Genomic DNA, 23,413 nt, shown 5'->3' with positions numbered 1-23,413 from the left:
ATCTGTTCCATAATATCGAGCATTTTGAGGTAGAGAAGTGTATTTGTTTTTAATTCTTCTCAGTCTAATTAAAATTATAGCCCCCCACAAACACCTCCCCCCCCCCCGATTTTTATTTATTTTCCCGAAGGAAAATATGCGAACATAATTTGTTTTAAAAAAAAAACGCAAGGTATAATTTTAATTAGACTGCCTTGCCAACATAAAAAAATACGCAACGTCTAATTTTAAAAAGACTGATTCTTTCTTTTTTCTCGAACAAAAAAAAAAAAAACAAACAAAAACGCAGAATCTTTCGTCTGGCACAATACCAATGAAAATTTCAAACATAAAATATGCCCTTGACAATTTATGCAACAAAAATAGGACAATCCAATTATAAATTTGCTTATGTTCTCCCTCACTACGTTCGTCCGGACATAAATCATTTCCATTTTATAAGGGCAAGTAAAAAGACTAATATAGGAGGAGAGGCACACCAAAGCAATTTATTTAAAAAGAAAAATCAAAGCTGCAAGTTTGTCAGTGGCGACCATCATCCTGTCATGTCGTAGTAGTCTAGAAAATATAAATTGTATGAACATCATTAGAATTGATTCATACAAATTAACTTACAAAACAACATTATTAAATAAACTTGTCGGACCGGTTTGGTGTGAACTCGATAACTTTAAATGATACAAACAGACATTAAATACCCAAACTATAACCGAATTACTCATAATACTCCGCCCGCATACCCAATAAAACAAAAGGAAATATAATCATGTTCTTCCTCACTACGTTCGTCCGAACATAAATCATTTCCATTTTATAAGGGCAAGTTAAAAGACTAATATAGGAGGAGAGGCACGCCAAAGCAATTCGACAATACAAAGGCACCCTACAATAAACAGAGCTGAACAAAAATAATTCAAAAATTTAAACTTTTTGAAATCGATAACCGATTATCTAAACTGTCCTTAATATACCCGTCTTTTGATAAATCAGACTTCCATCTACCATGAGTTTTTAATAATCTCTCAGATATTCAATTCTGGGCTGCTTGAGTAACACCTCCACTTCGTAAACTATGCAAACCAAATTTTTTAGTGTCAATTCCGATTTTCGACAAAGCCTCTAACATAATTTCCCTCGCTCTAGTATAAGATATAGGCTTATTAATTCTACTCAAAACGTACAGATTTTTTGACTTGAGGAAAGTAATTGGTCTGACAATAAACGTATCTTAATTCGTTGTAATATTTGCAACTTCCATATATTTCTCGAGCATGTTCACTGGACATAATTTAGTGTTAGTTCTTGCTATTGCAACTTTGTTCCCTTGTCTATAAACATCAGTTTTACTACTTTCAATCTGAATTTCAATATGTGAATCCAACATTTGTAAGTTTGAAGTTTTAAGGTTAGAAATTTCGTTGAAACGTAAAAAACCAGCATAACCAATCAACATCAAAGCACAAATTCTCAGGTCAGGAAGTCTTTGTAAATCACCAAAATGATCAACCAGTCTTTGCAAAATGTCTGGAGTTATAGGATCTTTTTTATTACTTGGTCTGCATAAAATACGCAAACCTCCTTCTAAAACTAAAGTCAAAAATTTATCGTCAAAAACAGAATTATATAAATTAAAATTATGTTCCCATTTGATAGCGTAAAAAGCAGTCTGAAAAACTGAAGCGGATACTTCTTGTTGAATCAGGTACGACAAATACACTGCTATAGTTGTTACGTTCGCTGGTAAAGGGCAAAGTTGATGACCTTGACACCAATTCGAAAATTTCTTAAATGCATAATTATAAGATTTAATAGTATTTTTGCTTTTGCTAGACTGTACAATTTCAGGGAGTTTTTCTGCGAGACTAAGTAGGTCAGAATTATCAAAGGACTTTAAATCTTTCCAGTGAGAAAATTGTAACTTTTTCTGTAATGAGATTAAAAATAAACAAATTCAAAGATATGTAAAAACGAAATTTAACATGGATTTATAAACATATACACAAAAAATATATATACATATATATGAATACACAAGCATATAAAATATATTATGAATATCAGCACATGTCGTGAAATATTTTCACTCCCATAACAGGACTGATTTCTATACCCAAAACAGGTTTTGTTATTGATATTGTCATCGCAAACCCATCACAGGTCTAAATCGTTTACCTATCACAGGTCTAAATTGTTTAACCATCACAGGTCTTAATCATTTGCCCATCACAGGTCTTAATCATTTGCCCATCACAGGTTTAATATCATTCTGACTACTAAATGACAAAGTAAAACTAACACATTAAATGTAAGCGGCTCTGATAAGAAAATGCTATTCAAGTCCGATCCTTTCTGAAAAAATCCCGTAGGTTTCTCGTACTCATAAAACTGCTTAACGAAATCTTTAAATTTAGAACTTTTATGAGACCAAATTAAAGGCCAAAAACATGCTGAAGTCCATTTTGGTATAACCATTGTACCTTGACCTTTACATACTTGTAAATGTTTAATACACCTGGTTACTAGTTTAACAGGTGGGACAATCCAATTATTAAACTCTGACCAATCAAAAGCAAAGGCATCTACGCCTTTCGTTCCAGGACACCAATGAGGCGAAAAGATATTGGATAACTTTTTATTGTTAACGTCAGCAAATAAATCACAAGTAAGGGGTCCCCATAATTTATTGAAGAAATCAAAATATAGATCTGAAACGGACCAATCATCGTAATCAAAAATTTCACTGTAAAAATCAGCTAACGTGTTCTCGGATCTCGGAATCCATTCTACTTCTAAAGAAATCTTATGATGAATACAAATATTAAAAATATCAATCGCTATGTCTTGTAATTCACCCTTCATGCTGCCAGCTTTAATAATTTTGACTACATTTTGATTGTCTGTATAAATCTTAACTAAACGATTATTCAAACTATGAATTAAAGACAATATTGTAATATGCACCGCTTTTAACTCTCGAAAAGTTGAACTTTTAGAACCTTCTTCAGAAGACCACATTTTATGAACGATTTTCCTGGTAGTTTCTACCGTATAACCAGCGCAAGCAAAGCCACTTGTATCTGTATAAATAATTCTTTCAGGCAAACGTATTTTATCAGTCATGCACTTTTTAGGCAAAGCGTCACAATTTTCTAACCAGAAATCAATTTCTATCTGCGCATTTGGAGTTGAATAAATTTTTTCTTCCCAGTTATTACTAGATGCGATTATCATCATCATATTTCTGCTCATAATTCTACAAATGTTACCTAAACTAGGCATAAAAGAAATAATTTTGCCTGTGATTTTAGCTAAACGCCTAGGAGTTGAAGTGTGCTTTTTCAAAGCTAAAATATCTTCCTTAAAACGAATGATCTTGTCAACAGTAATTTCTAAAGTACATTTATTCAGGTTCGATACAAAACCTAACCAAGATAAACATTTAGTAGGCTGCCAGACACTTTTTTCCTCATTAACGAAGAATCCAGCCGCTTTGAGATCATGCTTTGAAGTAAAAGATAAATTCTCGCATGCCTTTTGATCAGCTTCTATTCCCAAACCATCATCGAGGTAAAGAACAACCCGTAAACCTTGTGAACGCCAATACTTAACCAATGGTCGTAACACCTTAGAAAAAACGTGGTACAGTAGAAAGGCCAAAGGGCAAGACAGAAAAACAAAAATACCTTATAATGTCTTGAAATTTCCATGAAAATCCGAGAAAAGATTGATGATCCTTATGAATGGTAATGTGATGATATGCACTAGAAATATCGAATTTAATCATCAATCCATCTTCATAAATATATTGTAATGCTTCAGTTACTCCTTAAAATTGAAATTTTCGCTTATCTAAATACTGATTAACCCATCGTAAATCCAAAATAAGGCGTCCTTTACCTGATTGATTAACTGACACCGATAAAGGATTAACGATAAATGGAATTTCACCTTGACACTCGATTACCGCGCCAGTTTTTAAAAGTTTATTGATAGCTTGCTCTACAAATAAAGAGTGTTTATAAGCGGAAGCACTGTTATTCAAATTAGCAGGTAAAGGATTTGTAAATAACGGTAAAAGATAACCACTTGAGATGACGTTTAAAACAAATTGATTAGCTTGTAAAGTATCTTTCCAAAAACAAATAATGGTCGTTCAGACTGCCCACATAAAAAGTTTTTTTTAAAGATGAATCAGTATTATTTTCAAAATCATAATATTTTTTATTAAAGTAACTAGGTAAATTATACTTAACTGATTCAGTGCTGCTGCTTTCCTGCTGGGAACTTTGACGATTTTCTAGGACAGTGTCCAACTGCGTTGCAATAAAAACATCTGGTGTCTCCTTTCTTGTCACCGTAATATTCTGACTGTGAGTAGACGTTCTTGCCTGAAGTGGCAGTTGTGCTCCTGTTAGATACTTGTCCTGAATATGTTGTGCTAGACCTACGAAAAAGATCAGACTGAGAGTGAAAGGGTACTTGATCTTTAAGCGATTCATTGCGGAAATATGGGGTGTTAGCCTGGCGTGCCTGACTTACTGCCTTTTCCTTCCTTTTTATCTTGGCCCTATATTCTGCCTGTTTCAACCGTGTAGCATCCTCCGAGTTATCAGTAAGAGGATCATCGACATATTCCTCTACTACATCCCATCCGTATTTGTCAGCAATGCTAATAATCTTATTTCTTTCCTTCAGTGCTTTCTCTGAGTCACCTAAGATATTCGAAGCTGAATTTATCGAACCGCGCTCTAATAAGGACTTACACTTCTCAATCTCCTCAAGACGTGCCGAATTAAAATCATGCTGTCTTCCGTTTCCTTCAAACTTAAATTTAGCAGCCGGTGGAAACAGACGTTCGGAATTCTCGGACTTTTACATGACTTTTTAACTAAAATCAGACTTCCGAACGGTATTTTGTGAAAAACCATGCTGTCACATTGGAGGGGTCGTTTGAATTTGAGTTTCGTGTACTCACATATGGACATATATTCCACCAAAAGGTAAGTGACACATTAAGGTGAATACAAATGAACCTGAAAATCGTAGTTTGAGACAATTCCAAACCTTCTACAAAAAACACAAGACAAATTAAAATTTTCTCCATTGTGTTTTTTTAACAGCAGCTTGCTTATGAACTTCGGCATATTTGTCGCTAGTAATTTGTTATATTTGAATTTTGTTTTCATTTTAAGCGTTACAATATGTTTTTATTACAATTTTTGGCGATATTTTTTGTTTTTATGTTTTTAAAGTCAATATTTGGATTGTCAAAACAAACGAACATTAATGATATGCATTCAATGTTTACAGAACCGCCATGAGCAATTCATAATCGTTGTGAGTATGTGTGTCTGTCTCCTCTATCATATAATCGTTTTTTCATGAATAGTGTAAGTCTTTAATTTACAGTCTTGTCATTTTTTCAAGCCTTAATGAGTATAGTTCATTTAAACGAGACGGACACACAGTAACCTTGCAAAAGCCGTACACCATGAGCAAATACATGTTCAACATGAAAAGATTTATGTTGAGGGATGATTTTCATTTAAATGAAATAGGTTACGTTACAAACTTGTTGAAAATAATGCCCAACTAGACAAAAAGAATTATACTGATTATGACATACCATGTGTAGCAAAGCAACTTGTTATTTTTAAAAATACAATTGCATCTATATTTTTCCAGAAATCAAGTTATGTTCTTGAACATCAAGTGGGACAGCAGAAAAATGTGTGGATATTTTAAAACTTGATTTGATGTGACCACACATGAACAATATGTACATCATACTACATGTATATCACAAAAGTAAGTACCATGAAGTAATCTATATTACATGTATGCACTTTGTGTTTTATCAAGGAACTACTTATGTGCTTAAGTATATTAATTCCAACTGAATTTTAAAAAATTTTTTTTTAAATCTTTTATTTATTTTTCAGTAATCAGAATTTTACAATTCTCTCACAACCACCTTCTGACTGGGGTGTTAGGTGATATATCAGAAAAAAATTATCCAATACTACACAATACATTACAGATTACAGTTCAATTAATGGTACAATGTAAATAATTACAATAATAATCATTGAAAAGAAGACCATACAAGCATAGACACACACACACACACACACACACACACACACACACACACACGCACAGTTTCCCTTTGAATGCACATACAAAGTAAATTCACGACAATAAGTGATTTATACATATAGTTCACAAAGCTTTATGTTAAATCATAATCGATTCTTGTAATTTATATCAGTCTTTGTCACTTCTGTTTTCTAAACAGTAAATGATGTTTCTTTCGTTGTATTGTCTGTTAATCACAATTCAACAGTTTGACACACATTTCAATTCGTTATTCCATTTTCTTGCTAATATTTCCACCTAAAATTGTACAAAGTTTTGCTTGTTGATATATGGAAAAATAGAAATACTAAGGGCACACTCCAAAATAGAAAATCCTATGCTTTAAATGAACTAAAATATACATGTACAACCTGCAGGTTAAATTATCTCCCTTTCAAGTCTCTAACATAAACTATGTTGCAGTAAGATTTTAAATTGTAAAAACCTTGTGTTGGATTATCTCACATGAAAGTCCTACAATAATTTATACACATCTACATTGATGTTCAACATTCCTAAAAAAAACTTCAATTATCGCTTTTAATATGAGTTGCACATTTTGACATAAAATACCCTTATGTTGGATTATCTCCCTTTGAAGTCCTCAAAAAAGTTCACTATCATTCATGCAATTCTACATTGATGCCCAATCTTCCTATAAATTTTCAATAAATTCCATGGATCAGGTTAGGATGAGTTTTGCTTAAATGAAATGTGTACAGATGGACAAACTTTGTTTTTGGTGGGTATAAAAATATATTTGAGTGAAGCTTACCTGCATAATCGATTGACTTAAATAGCATGCACAGTTGTTGCTACTGGTAAAGGGATAAATAAATACATTTAAAGAAAAAGCCAATATCTTGTTTCAAGAAAATATATAATACAAATGTAAAGTTGTGCATTTGAATATTGAATGTAAATACAAATATTAGATGAGACATCCACATCACACAGATGTACATAATTAAGCGGCATTACACAATCTATAAGTCAAAGTAAATATCAAACAACAATATTTTATATTTACAAATTTGTTAAAATTAATTGGATTGTACATGTAGGTGTTCAACATCTGGATTGCCAAAACCGAGGAACATAACCGCATAATCACATACATAGATTCCATTCAAGCAATCAAGTCCAAGTTAAAACTAGAGGCCATTTTTAACAAGTGCTCACTGTTAGGTCTTTCACAACTTGCCAAGATACACCACTTCAGCTAAATTCAAACTCGATAGCTTGGTGGAGCTCCAAGTAAGTACATGATGATATTCAGTGACAGTTTAGTAATGATAAACATTGCTAATATATTTTTTGTAAAATTAAATTGGTTGTAAATTCTTTCCAGGGACATGTATTACGGAAAGGCTATATATGAAAATGCACTATTGGACATAAGTATATGCAAATGAAGTGGAAATGCTATTATGGAGGGTGACTGGAACTTTTTCTAGAGGATTTTAAAGGATAAACTAAAATGCTGACTTATCATTAACAATAGTTTGGTGAGTTTTTTTGTTTGTTGGGGTTTAACGTCCGAGCAGCAATATTTCAGCTATATTCAGACAATGAACATGAAATGGATGATAAAATGAACATGAAATGAAAAAAAAGGATGGGTCACAAGGACAATAGGGTCGACAAATTTTGATTGCCACTGGAAAAAAGGGGGATGGGTAAGGTCGGGCAATTTAGCCTCCTGTGGCGGAGCGCAAAGGTTCCTACTCCTATCGAATACCACAGCAGGGTTCTTTACCGTGCGAGGAACGTGGCATCTTTCCCAACACGGTGCACCACTATGGTTTGCGGTCAGGTTTTCCGTATTATAGCCTGACAACCCCAGCATGTAACACGCCAGGGGTACCCCATTCCACCACCTGGGGCACACATCCCAGTTGCTCTGTAGGCAGAGCGCCCTAGCCCCCGGCTAGGGTTCTGAGCACTATTTAGTCGCCTTTTACGACAAGCTTAGCGCTGCTGCAGAGCTATTCTTTTAACACCCGGACCTGCACGGGGCAGTTTGGTGAGTCATCATACTATAGAATGATTATATCAAATATGTAATGTACCTCTCTGTACTTACATTGTACTGCTTAAAGTATTTTATTTCTTTGGTGATTTTAGTTGCATCATGTAAGCATACTACATATTTCACTGTTACCTGCAAATTTAAGAGAGAGAAAAAAAAACATTAAGAGCTATTAATTTGTAATCCACATTTGCAAATTAATGAATGTTGTTATAGTATTTATTTCAAATTAAGCAGAGAAAAACCCTTCCAAAGCACATTACAACATTTGTTAAAGGTTCATTTACATAACAAATAACACTTGAATTATAAGTTAAAATAAACAGCACATGAATACATACATACATACGCATGTAATTTCACAAAATTTGAAATGATTTACAAGTAAGATAAATTTGTTAATGTTTGCCATGTACTTTTTGTACAAGTTTTTAATGTTAAGTATACAAAACTATTGATACTTGCAAGTTTCTTGTGTACACTTGCAGATTCAGAAATATCATTGGTGGTCTTCTGTATGGTTAGTGTATACTGGATACTTTCTCCTTATTAGCGTCGGGGGTAACTTTGTTGAAAATCAAAGAAACATCATTAACATTAGAATCAGAATATGATTACCACTTATATTGAAAATTTACATTATTTTAACAAAAAATCAAACAATATTTCCAATATTATGTCTCCATCATTATATTACATTACAAGTAAATAATAAAAAACACATACTTAAAATATATAAACAAATGACATATATAATGCAACCAGTAAATAAATTTAAGGAACCTTTAAATGTATGTAAAAATCATGTTCCATTTGGTGTCTTCAAAGATAACTTGAAATTTAAAAAATAGAAATATTATTACTTAAATAAATTCAATAATTGTTTGCCATCTTCCATAACAGAAAAAAATAATTGTTGGTAAAGTTTATTTCAATAATGATAAGATTTTTTGAAATATTTTGAAATTTACAAAAAATATCAATACTGAACAATGAAATTGTTAGCATTTATAGTTTTCAAAAATTGGAAAGTAGCAAAAACATCTTTCAAATTCATAAATTGCGTTTTATTCTTGAATAACAGAACTTATGCTCAAGAGTCTTAAATTTATAGGCTTTTGAAAGTTCATTAATAATTGTTGAAAATATAAAATCTATGAAAATATTTGTAACAAAAATTACAAAAGTTAAAAATTATGCATCATATAGATTGATAACTAGGCTAAATCAAAATTGCTATAGAAGTGCTTTATTTGTTATCAAATGTTTTATATTTTTCTTCAAATTCTAACATCAAAAGGATATACCAAATATTAGTTCATGTTTTCTACCTACAATAAGGGTGACACAAAAATGGAATTAAAGAAACACAATACTTGTCATAAAACAACTGACTTATATAACGTCTCTCAAAAAGCACAATGTAAATTTTATGATACTCAACTGGCTTCTAAGGTAATAAATAGTCCTGTTATTTTTTTGTTCCACCTTTTCATTATCTCTTTTTTTCCAACAGTCATCTTAATACACAATAAATTCAATTTACAACATCATATGAAATGTCATCAAAATATTATTTCACAAACAAGATATGCATTTAAAAACAGTAACTGTTCTAAGTTGTATATAAAGCACAACTTTCAAATAACATGCATATTGAACACAAATAATAACTGGTATATTTGCAGCAAAATATATATTGTAAGCATACATTGTTTGCATGCTAATTTCTAACATTACTTGCCAAATATAACATTTACTATAATTATAAATTTACAGGCCATGTATGCTACATCTTTTTGACTATTGAAAGTTTCATTGGTTCTCTTTGTTCTAAAATTTCATCAATACTTCCATTACTATAATTTGATACAGACGAATCAGTTTTTGCTCTTTTTAATGATAACAGTTTAGAATTGTTGTTACTATATTGAAAGACAGTAGGGTCCCTGTTGTCACCACACATACTTCTTTGGTGTGAAAACCAGGCTTCCACAATGTCTTGATTTAGTTTCTAGAGAGTAATGTAAGGTTTATCTACATATAATAATTGAAAACTTTCACTTGTTACGTAGCTACACAGTGCAACAAATAACGAAATGGTTAAAATGACATCATCAAAGGTTTGCCAGGATATAAAGTGTTTATTTATTTCACGCCCCGTGCAGGTCCGGGTGTTAAAAGAATAGGCCTGCAGCAGCGCTAAGCTTGTCGTATAAGGCGACTAAATGGTGCTCAGAAACCTAGCCGGGGACTAGGCGCTCTGCCCACAGAGCAACTGGGATGTGTGCCCCAGGTGGTGGAATGGGGTACCCCTGGCGTGTTACATGCTGGGGTTGTCAGGCTATAATACGGAAAACCTGACCGCAAACCATAGTGGTGCACCGTGTTGGGAAAGATGCCACGTTCCTCGCACGTTAAAGAACCCTGCTGTGGTATTCGATAGGAGTAGGAACCTTTGCGCTCCGCCACAGGAGGCTAAATTGCCCGACCTTACCCATCCCCCTTTTTCCAGTGGCAATCAAAATTTGTCGACCCTATTATCCTTGTGTCCCATCCTTTTTTATTCATTTCATGTTCATTTTATCATGCATTTCATGTTCATTGTCTGAATATAGCTGAAATATTGCTGCTCGGACGTTAAACCCCAACAAACAAACAAACAAACAAACATTTATTTCACTAGGTAAATGAAATTGTGCTTTCAATTGATTATTCCAATTACTAAACCAATTTTTTATATCATTCAACTCTCTTAATCTATTATCATTACCGTCTTTAATAGGTTGTTCACTATTTAAAATCTCAAAAAGTTTAATACATTTAATTATATAAATTTGTGTTGATGTTGTAGCATTATGGAGGGGGGTGGAGGGGGTGGCGAAATGGAGGCGAAGTGAGTGGACGGACGAGTTAGAGCTCCGTCAATATGTTTTATATATCAGACTTTTTTGGTTAGATATCTATTATCTTATAACATCATGTGCTTTTGTTATCAATATGAATATCAAATGAGACATTTTTGTGGATTTATTCTATGGCACGTAAGAGAAAAAGGAAATCAAAAAGTACTCAGACCCCAACCGATAGCAATATGGCGGCCCCCATACCGAATGTAAACATTAGTTCACCCGAGCTATCTCAAGTCATTGCGAATGCAAATGAGTCTATTTACGGTGTTAGAAGTACCAATCCAACCATGTTTCATCCCTCCATTCAACAACAGCAACATAGCACACCTATAAGCAATTTTTCTACTACACCCATGTTCAACATGACTCAACATCTGCCAGGCCCAAGTGTACCAAATTTGCCTATACATAACTCTCTTCAAGTTCCACAACCTACTCATCAGCAACCCATATCTACATGTGATAGTTCCACACTACAAACAATTCTAGAAACCATAAACTTCATGAATACAAGGTTGAATAAACTTGATAAGCTAGATGAACTTATTGCCAGAGTGTCAGCTATGGAATCACATTTTACCAAAATAAACTGTGAAATAAAAGATATAAAGCATGATTTAAAACAGCAATCAGATAGATTAACTAATGAGGAATTCCACTATAATTTAGTTGAAAACAGGGTGTCTGGCTTAGAAACTGAAAGAGATAAACTTGTGTTTGAAAATGGTATGCTACAGGAAAAACTTCTTGAAATGCAGGCTCACTCGATGAAATATAACCTCATTTTTAATGGCATTGAGGAGTCCCGAGATCCTGAAAATGAAAATGCAGAAGAGGTTGTTAAAAACTTTATACATACTGAACTTGGTATTGACAATGCTCAAAATATTGAATTCTGTAATGTTCATAGGCTTAGACAAAGGGTTGACAGAAAGCCCAGGAACATTATTGCCAAGTTTGCTAAGTATAGTGACCATGAACGGGTAAGGTCAGCTGCCATTGATAAACTCAAAGGGAGAAGGGGCGTTGCAGTTTTCCAACAATACCCCACTGAAATAAGCAACAGGAGAAAAGAACTTATCCCGAAAATGATTGAGCTTAAGCAGCAGGGTAATCGTAATGTACGACTAGTATTGGATAAACTGTACGTTGGGAACCAGTTATTCAACAACCCCCTTAATGAACAGGCATTTCCTATGGACAATCAACGTCCATCTACTAGTAGACAACCTACTATACCTCCTCCAACTCAAGTGTCCAGGGAACCACCTCCGCAATTCTTTGGTAAGCCCGGAAACCAACGTGGTGACTTTTGCATCCCCCCCTCCCGCTGGGGGTAGCTAGGAACTCGCTAACAGGAGTCGAACTGTGAACGTTGGTAGTGATGTGTTAAAAAACATACACGTATCGTGTTTAAATGTCTGTGGGATCAAGTCCAAATTGTTGTGTCCAGAATTTTGTAATTTAATAAAGACAAATGACATTTTAATTTTTGTAGAAACAAAAACTGATAGTTATGATGATATTGAAGGCAATTTGCCAAAAGGTTATTTATGTTTTTCAAAATATAGGTCGAAATTTGTAAAGAAATCAGGTGGAATTGTAATTGTTTATCGAGAAGGGCTAAAAGATTTTTTAAAATTTCATATTACAAATTGTGATTTTGTTCAGTGGGTGGAAATCCAATCAGAAATTTTGAGTAGTGACAAAAATTTATTATTGGGTGGAATTTATATACCTCCTGAAAATACTAAGTATGCTTCTAATGGAGCATTTACAGATATAGAAAATGAAATGTTGGTGTTAAACAGTAAAACAGATTGTAATGTCTGTCTTGTTGGTGATTTTAATGCTAAAACTAAGCTTCTGAATGATGTGGTTATACCAGAAGACTCTCTCTTTGAAATATTAGATGAAATTGTAGATGATGATGACCTATTGTCTTATGTATATGATTATCAGGTGTTAGTACAAAATAATATTCCTTTACAAAGGTATTCTACAGATCAGTCAGCTCCAAATAATTTTGGGTATAAATTGATTGAGTTTTGTAAAAGAAATAATTTGTATATAGGTAATGGTAGATTACCAGGAAATGACTACCAAGTCGGTATTAAAACTTGTAAAAATGTTTCATTAATTGACTATGTATTATTGTCTTCGCATTGTTTTGAATTGTTCAGTTTATTTAATGTGAATGACTTTGATCCGTTATTTTCTGACGTACATAATTGTATTACGTTTTGTCTCAATGCTTCAGTGCGCACAGTTACTATAAATCCCACGCCTCCACCTTATAACTCACCTACGCATGTCCCTAGATGGGTGAGTAATAAGGAGAACCGGTTTATTGAATCGATTAATAATGACGTCACATGTCTGAGTTACAAACAAAATTGGAAGAAATTCGGTCACAGGGTCAAGGTGAAGTGTCTGTTGATAGTTTAAACGAAGTTGTCCGTCAAATTGCTGCTTTGTTTAAAAAATCGGCATTGTCTTCATTTGGCAAACCAAAGCGCCGTAGTACCGAAAAAGAAAATCATAAAGTTTGGTTCGATAAAAAGTGTGCCGAATCACGTGCAAAATTTCATAAGGCACGGAATCGGTATAGTTTTATTAAGAATAGAGAAAACCGGGAGGCTCTTAAAAATGCGAGTAAACAGTACAAATCGCAAATGAATACGAGTTACAAAAATTATCAGCACAGATTCGAACAAGATTTACGTCTAACCTCCAAGAAAGATTCAAAAAAACTTTGGAAAATTTTGAATCGAGTAAGAAAAGGAGGAACAAATGCTCATAATAAAATCACTATTGAGCAATTGTACGAATACTTTAAATCGTTAAATAAAAATGACGATGATACGGAGTTTGATCCTGATGCTGATAGTTTTAATGTTGATGAAGATGTGATTGCCATTTTGGATTGTCCTATTACTGAAGATGAAATCAAGTTGGCAATTAAATCTTTAAAAAATGGTAAAGCGTCAGGTGACGATGAAATTGTCAATGAATTTCTAAAAAGTTCTATTGCCAATATGTTGCCAATATATGTAAAATTGTTCAATATTGTTTTAGATACGGGCTTGATACCTGATACTTGGTTGTCTGGAATTATTAAACCCATATACAAAAACAAAGGTGATCGGGATGATTTAGATAATTATAGAGCAATTTGTCTTGCATCCAACTTGGGTAAAGTGTTTACCTCTGTGATAAACACTAGACTCAATAAGATGTCTGATGAATTTCGACTTATATCTGACTCTCAAGGTGGTTTCAGGAAAGGTTATAGTGCACAGGACAATATATTTATTCTTCACTCCCTCATTTCTCTATATCTTTCATCAGGTAAAAAATTGTACTGTGCTTTCATTGATTTCAGGAAAGCTTTTGACACAGTTTGGAGAGTTGGATTATTTCAAAAATTATTAAAAAATAATATTAGTGGGAAAGTGTTTAATGTCATTTTGAACATGTACACTAATATTAAATCATGTGTTAAAATGGGAGAACTTACAACAGAATATTTCCCATGTGAAATAGGGGTCCGTCAAGGGGAAAAACTCTCTCCATTTCTGTTTGCCTTGTATCTAAACGATCTGGAAGAGTTTTTTACCGAAAACTCTATTTCAAGTTTACAATATCTAGATACAAAAAGTTTAGAAAATATAGGATTTTATATTAAATTGTTTATACTTCTATATGCAGATGACACTGTAATTTTTGCGGATACACCTGAGGAATTACAAACTGCTTTAGATGTATTTGAACAATATTGTGCAACTTGGAAGCTGACTGTGAACGTTTCAAAAACAAAAATTATAATTTTTTTCTAAGCGGAAATCTACTAGAAGGGTACATTTTAATATTTTTGAGCAGAATATAGAAATATGTGATTCGTATACATATCTGGGTCTTATATTCAATTATAATGGTAATTTTTTTAAGTCCAGAAACAAACTCGTAGAGCAGGCACAAAAAGCTCTTTATGCTCTTTATTACAAGGTAAATAACATAAGTATTCCCATAGATTTGCAATTGAAATTATTTGACTCATTAGTAGCCCCTATTTTAACCTATTCTTCAGAAATATGGGGCTTTGAAAATAAGTCAAATATAGAAAAAATTCAACTTCAATTTTGCAAGAAAATCCTAAATCTCCGTTCATCTACTCCAAATTTTATGGTGTATGGAGAGTTAGGACGATATCCTATTGAAATCAGCATCAAGCTTAAAATGATATGTTTCTGGTTTAAACTTGTAAATAACACAGATAAATTATCTGGTAAATTGTATAATCTTATGTTCAATATGTATGAAAACGGTGATCGATCTTTCAAATGGATATGTTACATAAAATCAATTTTTGATGATATTGGATATAGTGAAATTTGGAATATACAAGGGAATGTTAATATCAATTTTCTTAAACTTCTTGTGAAACAGATCTTGCAAGACCAGTTCATACAGAAATGGTATTCTGATATTGATGTTTCGTCCAGAGGAAATTTTTATTCGAAGTTTAAAATTGAGTTTCGTCTCGAGCCATACTTACTGAGACTCAAAAAATATCACAGAACAGTTATATGTAAACTTCGAACATGCAATATAAAATTTCCTATGGAAACAGGAAGATGGTACGGAACACCACAACATGAACGGGTCTGCACTTTATGTCGAACAGGTCTGGGGGATGAGTTTCATTATGTTGCAATGAATTAGTGTATTTTGTTTTTTGTGTATTTAAAAATATTGTCTGTTGTCTACTCATTTCGTTTCCATTGTAAACTGTATATATATATTCGCTCCTGTTCCGTAGCATGAACTACGGCTGAGTGTTTTTTCTAAATAAAAGTAAAAGTAAAGTAAAATTATTTTCATTTTGGCTCATTTCTTCTGCCACTGTTTGACTTAAGGCACGTACAGCATAATTAACCCTCATTTTTGAAAAATTATTCAAAAAAACACAATCAGCAGACAGTTTAGTAACTGGTATTTGGCGTTTTGTATTACGTTTATATGCTGATACAACATGATCTCATATTAATTCCTTACCAAATAAACACAAACACCTAGTATTAAATTCACCATGCCCACTTGAATGAAGGTTATTGCGTAATTTTTTTATCAAATGTGGTGGGTCAGACAAAAAATATAAAGGACCATTTGTATATGGATTAATTCTATAAAAAGCATTTTCGAGATATTCTGGATTTGTTTTAATATTTGTAGTGATAAATTTTCTATTTTCAGATGCACCATCACAAATAGAGACTAAAGTTGTGAAGCCAAACATATGTAATAATTCAACACCTTCCCAAAAGGAATGATTAACTTCGATGCTGTTCAAATTTCTAACTGGAATGAAAGCTGCTGGGAAGCTGAAGTTAGAAAATACAGACTTGAAAAAAAAACTGAAGTATATTGGTTGCAACTACTTCATCAGTACAAGAAGAAAAATTCAAATCCGTAAATCCTATTAATTCATTTGATTCAGCTGTCCAAACTAAACCCTCATTGATTTTAATTTCATCAAAAATAAGTGCACCAACCTTGCTCTGATTTGAATAATTATTTTGAGTGAAAATATTTGACATTTTTTCTATGTTTTCCAATAACCAACCTGAGTTTTGTTTGTCAAATTGTCTATAACTTCTTAAAAGACGACCAGAAGGTAATTTTAAAAAAACCTGAATTAATTGATTATATGAAGTTTCTGATTTATAGTTAGCTAAACAAAATTTTAAAACCATTGGATGCCATCTCATCCTTTTTGAGGGTGTTAAAAGTGCCTTTGCTTGGTCAGCTATAAGAAGTTTGATAAAAACATCTGACTCTTTACCAGTATGTACAAGTATGTGTTTTTTAAGATCTTCTTGTTTTTTAAATGGGTTTTCCACACAATGTTCCCAGTGGCACTTGTAACATTTATCTGATGGAACCACATAACTCTGATTTTGAGAAATAATATGTTGAGTAAAAATATGTTGCTGTAAGTTATTTACGGTTTCAAAATGACTTTTATTACAATTAGTCCAGTAACAAATTGGATCAGTTAATTTTCTATTAATTTCCGAAAATGAACTATTTAAAGATGAAAATATTATTCTTAAATCACTATCATCATTTTCAGATATTTCTGAAGATTCATCAAATTTAGCCTGTAATGAATTATAGTTCTTTTCTTGTTCTTTGAATTGTTTCTTTAATTCAATCAATTCTTCACTTGACTTTTGTTTTGTTCTAAATTTGTACTTTGATTTATTAGCATTATCATTGTTTGTACTTTATTTTTCAGTTTCCTGCGGCAGTGGTACAAATAGATTTTTAACTCACAGCAACCTATACAAATAGATGGAGACATAATAGATATACATTGCTGGCAGTTCATATTTTTAAAACCTCTGGCTTCTCTAAAATGCCCATTGGTTTATCATATTTTATAAAACACTATTAACAATATCGTTTGCAACAATATCTTCAAATTTTTCATAAGTAATGCCTGTACATATACACATTTGATTAATTTTTTCTAAAAATGATTTAAATTCATTTATTGACAAAATAAGTTGGGGCAATTCTAACCAATCAACATTACAACATTTACCATTTACTCTTATAGACCATTTGAAGTCAGAATTAATTTTAACATTAACTAGATTATTTCCCTGAGTGTCATCTGTTAGTTTCCATAGATGTATAACATCTTCTTGTAATTTAAAATTCCATGACTGAAAATAGCTTTCAACAGATAAACAATAATATTTCAAAGCCTCAAAATTGAAATTATTAAATGGCTTGGAACTACTACAAAATTTAGATGCTTTCTCAAAAATAGTAGACACATTACATTCTCTGTTTATTACTTGTATTAACAAATTTGAATTTAAATGACAAAAAGCTTTAAGCATGTCCATGTACAAGCAAAATCGACATTTAAGAAGATTAATTTAATTTGTCACATATTTAATTAAATCATTATTAAGGCTATATTCTATGTCATCTGATTTGAAAATAATAGAAACTAATTCTTTAAGTTGCTGAATATTAATATTATCTAAATTAAAACCACTAACTCTGAATAAGGAAAATAAAACAAGTTCAGTTTCTGCCATTGGAGAGTTATTTGATAAATTGGAAAGGAATAATTTGTGTGATGATTTTATTTTTTCTTTAGAAGTAACATCTCCATTCTCTAAAATAGACAGAATTTCTTGAAATGAATGACCTTGCCTTCCAAGTTTATCGAAAAAGTCTCTATTGCATTGTGGTGGATCAAAATGTTCTTTTTTTTGCAGTAATGGTTTCATTTCATTAGTAAACCATTCATTTAAAGTGTCATATTTGCTGCCATTTGTTGCTATAAGCATACCACTTTTACATATTTTTATTGGAACACTAAGACTAATATATTGGGGGATACAACAAAAAAGTAATAAGTTCTCCAGATCTGGAAATGTCTTTATCTTTTGACAAAAAAGATTTTTCTTTCCGCTTGGCATGGTAAACTAAAACATTTTTTTTTTTGTTTTAAATGAAAAACAACATTGCTACATAGTGTAAGATACTAAGATTTGCTGCAAATATAACATGTATAGGTAAACATGCATATTCTTAAAATTATAATTAATTCTTAAGCACTAATAATTCAAAGCATAAATAAATGTCAGACAATTGATATAGACAATAAAGTAATTGGTTATTGATCATCATTATTTACAATGATAAGATCACCATTTAAAATGTCAGGTAAAATTCTGTAGTGATACATTGTATTGCCATGTTTTTTGTATTTTAAATCAAAACATGTTTCATTGGTTCTTTCTTCTGTGTCAGAATCTTGTGGGCTAGTAGTGTCCGCACTTAAACCAACAACTTTTCCCTTCAAAAATGAAGTTCTTTTTTTGTACTTCCATTTATGCTTTATTTCTTTTCCAACTAACAGATGAGGGTTTTTTTTCAAATTTTCATAAGAATAGTCTATTTTTGTTTTTTTTTTTTAAAGTTGTAACATTTTCTGAATGTGTATGTGAAATTATGCTACTGACAAAATTTGTTTCTGATATAGTTTCAAATTGTTTTGTGGATTTTTGTTGTGATTTGTTTGTATGTTTTTCATGCTCTTTTTTTTTTTTTTTTTTTTATGTAGTACTATTTTGATTCGATTGAATTTCTTTTGTACATTTAATTTTGACTGCTGATCTAGTTGCTGAACTACTGAAAGTTCAATTTTTTGTCTTGAATGCAAATGTCTTTCTACTAAACGTGATAAGATAAAAATTCTTTCAGCCTTTGAAGTAACCATAAAACTTTTTAAGTGTCTTGTTGCATTGTGAAATTTGTTTCTCAGTATTGGACATAAGCTTAATTGTTTACTTGCTAATTTCACAGAGTTTTTTCTATGTGTTTTTATAGATGTTTCATCCAGTAATTTCATTGTACATGCGACCAAATAGAAAAAGAATGATATTAATTTGTCTGAAATAACTAATTGGTGGGTAGGTGCTCCACTTTTCAATTTTCCATTGATTTCATCCCTACCCATTTCATTCATCAATGCTAATATGTTTGTTTTGTTAAATAACACTTTTTGTTCATGGTCACCAAAATGTTCTGGAAGGTACAAATTATTTTTTGACATATGTACTATTTCTTTCCTAGTTTTAAGCACAACCCAACCAAAATAATATTTGTAATGGTGTTGTTCTTGTTGTGTAAGTGTTGAAAATTGTGGAATACGTACATTTTCTATATTGATTTCTGGTACTTCTACTGATGATTTTTGTTTGATAGGCCATTTATTAACATTCCAAAAGTGTGCACTAATTGATAAAACCAAGAAATAACAATCTCTGCTGCTGATAGGAAGGTTGTCAAATTCAATCAGGGGAATTTTATTGGTACTGATTGGTGGTATTGCAGGTGCATGTAGTGGTAACAATGTAGAAATTTTGTTTTTACCAAAATATTGATGATCTGCAGATGTACTAGGAGAATTATCTAAATTTTGGTTTTCTATTTTCAAACTCTGCATGGACTGTATAAATTTTTCATGAAGCTTGATATTTGTTTGTAAATAACTAAAATTCTTTTCTATGTATGCATATATGTTTTGACTTTCATTTTTATGCATTTTATTAGCTTCTGAAATGATAGCATCCATAAGTTCTTTCAGAAATATAATAAAATTATTTACATCAGATTTAAGGGGTTCTGAATAAATGTTGGACAAAACAGTTGAAACCCCATTAATTCTAGTGTTCCTTTCAAAACTTAAAAAAGATACAAAGTTTTCAAAGCTGACATGAGAAAATGTTCTATCCCATATTTTGATATGCTGATGAAGGTCTTTATTTTCTTCGTCTTCATCAATAATTTCTTTTAGATGACTACTTGTACTTGTATTACATTTACTTTGGTCCATATTCATATCTGAAAGGTTTCATTAGAATTATTGAATAAAATTTAGATTTTGTGTTTTTGATTCTTAAAATTAAATTTAAAAAATGTAATGCAGTGAATCATCACTAAAACAAAATCCTTCTATACTGATGTACATGTATTCATTTTTTTAAGCGCAAATTAAAAACGTATAAAAAAAATTGGTATGTAGTAATATAAGCAAACATACAGAGTATACAGGTATTCACATTATCAAATCTTTGCTTTAGATCTAAGGCTTCACTGTATTTTAATGATGAAATAGATAGCACTAGCTAGAACCCCCAGTATCCATAGTGCTTGGATGAACTGGTTAGTGACCCATACCCATATGCACTAAGTGCACATCATACAGTTATGTTACGATGCTAGCTAGCATACTGCATAGGATGTTTAAGAGTCAGAGGGTACATATACCACATGCATACCAAGGAGTGTATGTTAGTTATTAATGCAAATAGAGTGTTAGAAAGTTGACATATTTATCTGTTATTCATACTTATTTCATATGGCATAATAAAACAAATATTGACCTTTGTCAATGACCCAGGTCAGTATTCATTGTGAAAGTTAGTGTGATGAAATGTGTTAGGTTTAAGCTTGGGTAGTGAAATAGAATTAATATATGATTTTCATAGTTCTATTACAATTTATATAATTCTTAGATACTCAATATTATCTTTATTTACTCTCAGGTGAACCATGTATGTATCATATGGGACAACTGTTTAGCAAAAAGCATGAATTGTCCAATTATTGTTATTAGAGCTTTACTTATTTTATCTTTGAAATTATGATTTGTATTAGATGTAAATCAAATTTAAAATGTCTCCTTGATTCAATTTTTGTATTCTTTAAAAAATTGCCTCTTGATAAATGTATATTTTGTGAAATTATGATCTTTATGTAATTATTTTTTTGCATTGTATTTAAATTATTATTTATATTAAATAAAATACCAAAAATAAATTTTATGTTTCATTTTTCAGTTTTATAATTTTTATACTTTTGTTGTGATATCCCATAAAAAAAAAACTGGAATTTAAAAATGCAATTCATGTGAAATTTATTAGTAAGATAATTGATTACTTACATAGCTGGCACAGTGGAGTAGAGTTGTAATAAGTAAAATCTTGAAAGTATATTGGTTAACGCTCATTTTCAGATATATGACATCCTCTGTAAAAGCCGAATTATATATTTGAAAAAACACTTAATTTATATGACATAAAATTCCAAGACTTAGTTCGAAGTTTACCCGGAAGTCAAGAAATTGTTCAAACCTAACAACTTTTAATGTGGTTTCATACCTAGTCCTGCTATGGTAACCAGATCTAAACAAATCAGATTGCTTTGTACTATATTGTAAATTGTTTCTCCTAAGACATACTTCATTAATATAATTATTGTAGTTTGACAAATTTCCACCATTAAATATAAAAAAATACATTCAAATTTTGATGTTTTTGTGTTTTTAGGTCCAAAATTGGGGGTTGCTAAGGAATGATCTTGCTATGGTTACGGTGAAAACATTTTTCATTTCTTTTATATTCTTGTTTTTCCATTAAATCCTACATATTGCAAGTCAATTTAGTTCAAATGTCTGACATGGATAAATCACCCACTGCATGATTCTTAGGTGGACTGCTACTTAATTACATTAAAAATGATGCAAAACATTTGTTGTGGTACTGTTTTTGTTGTTGTGGTCTTTGTCGGTAGACACATTGATAACTTGAGTATTAGTATATTGGGGGAAACTAAAGTACATTGTTTCAAACCATAAAAATACAACTGTTATTAAATGATGGTGTTAAGGTCCAAACTGGGTTTAAAGATGGGATGAAAATCATGTATTTACAAGTAATATCATTTACTTACATAACTCAAATATAAGCATATTGAATTTGTTACAAAATGCTCTTTCAAATGGAGCATAGAGGTTAAAATATTTTTTTTTCATTTAAAAACGATGCTAGGGAAGCAATACCAAAAAGCTTTCTAAAGTTTAATTTCAAAACTCAACTTATTTATCTTCACGATTTTGTTCTAATTACAAATTAAAATGGAACCTGCGTATTTCATACAAATAGGTACTATCCATAAGCGTCATAATGATTAAAAATATATAAATTTTTATCTTTAGCCTTAATTGTTTCATATTTTTCTTATACATTACGAAATCTAATGTGTGTTTGATATTTTAATAAGATGTACATGTATGCTAGGACTAATAAAAGAACAGATATCCCATTGATTTAAAGAACAATTGATGTTCATTGATGATGGTAATAAATATGGAAGAAGTACTTTTATTATTCATATGAATGCGTCCGTGAGGGCATGGTACATTAATATAGTAAACATATAACATCACATTACATAGAATTATAAACATAGCAAAGAATTGATCTAATTTACCACACAGTATGATATAATATGAAAATGTGAGCTCCAAGGATCGAATTGTAACAAGTGACGACGCTTTATACATAAAATCGGAAATTTGACCACTTCAAAAACATTAATATTATATACGAATTCGTTGGATGAGATGACCACCTCTGTAATTTCTGGTTAGGGGCTCCAAGACCTGGAATGCCACTCTTATATCCTATACAGATTAGTTAGCTATCAGGTAAACAATATGCAAAAGGGCACAAAGGGACGGTGCTCTATGGCAACTTCCAGATATAATAACTTATATATAAAACATTTAACTTAAAGTTCCTAAACGGAATTGAAATTGAAGAATCCCCTTAGAATTATGGTAACGTTTACTTACTATGTACGCAATTTGAGCAGCTTTGACATGTCACAAATGTAAATGGTAAATGAAAAGAAAAGGTGATGAAATTTAATTTTATATACATGTTTGCTCATAAAC

At 31.5% G+C, this 23,413-nt stretch overlaps 3 long non-coding RNA genes across 5 annotated transcripts; 1 reads left to right on the top strand and 2 right to left on the bottom strand.

The window, feature by feature from the left end:
* Window positions 1–460: 460 nt before the first annotated feature.
* Window positions 461–4,928, bottom strand: LOC148621097 (uncharacterized). 2 transcript variants are annotated; one of them, XR_015921086.1, is made up of 2 exons: window positions 4,254–4,928; window positions 461–558 (listed from the first exon to the last, which is right to left on the bottom strand). It is a non-coding gene; the product is annotated as an uncharacterized LOC148621097 (long non-coding RNA). The 2 variants fall into 2 exon arrangements; XR_015921087.1 differs by lacking the exon at window positions 4,254–4,928 and adding an exon at window positions 3,684–4,237.
* Window positions 4,929–5,141: 213 nt separating this feature from the next.
* LOC148621095 (uncharacterized) lies at window positions 5,142–21,417 on the top strand. 2 transcript variants are annotated; one of them, XR_015921090.1, is made up of 4 exons: window positions 5,142–5,808; window positions 7,490–7,646; window positions 16,339–16,554; window positions 17,384–21,417. It is a non-coding gene; the product is annotated as an uncharacterized LOC148621095 (long non-coding RNA). The 2 variants fall into 2 exon arrangements; XR_015921089.1 differs by lacking the exon at window positions 17,384–21,417 and having other exon boundaries at window positions 16,339–16,767.
* LOC148621096 (uncharacterized) lies at window positions 6,136–8,956 on the bottom strand. The gene is made up of 3 exons (XR_015921088.1): window positions 8,636–8,956; window positions 8,225–8,302; window positions 6,136–6,396 (listed from the first exon to the last, which is right to left on the bottom strand). It is a non-coding gene; the product is annotated as an uncharacterized LOC148621096 (long non-coding RNA).
* Window positions 21,418–23,413: the final 1,996 nt, after the last annotated feature.

This window comes from Perna viridis, chromosome 3 (assembly GCF_037379345.1).
Source record: "Perna viridis isolate PV_CMFRI_1.1 ecotype Kerala chromosome 3, ASM3737934v1, whole genome shotgun sequence".
In the NCBI taxonomy this organism is placed as follows: Eukaryota; Metazoa; Mollusca; class Bivalvia; order Mytilida; family Mytilidae; genus Perna; species Perna viridis.
This window is presented reverse-complemented; position numbering and strand designations above follow the sequence as displayed.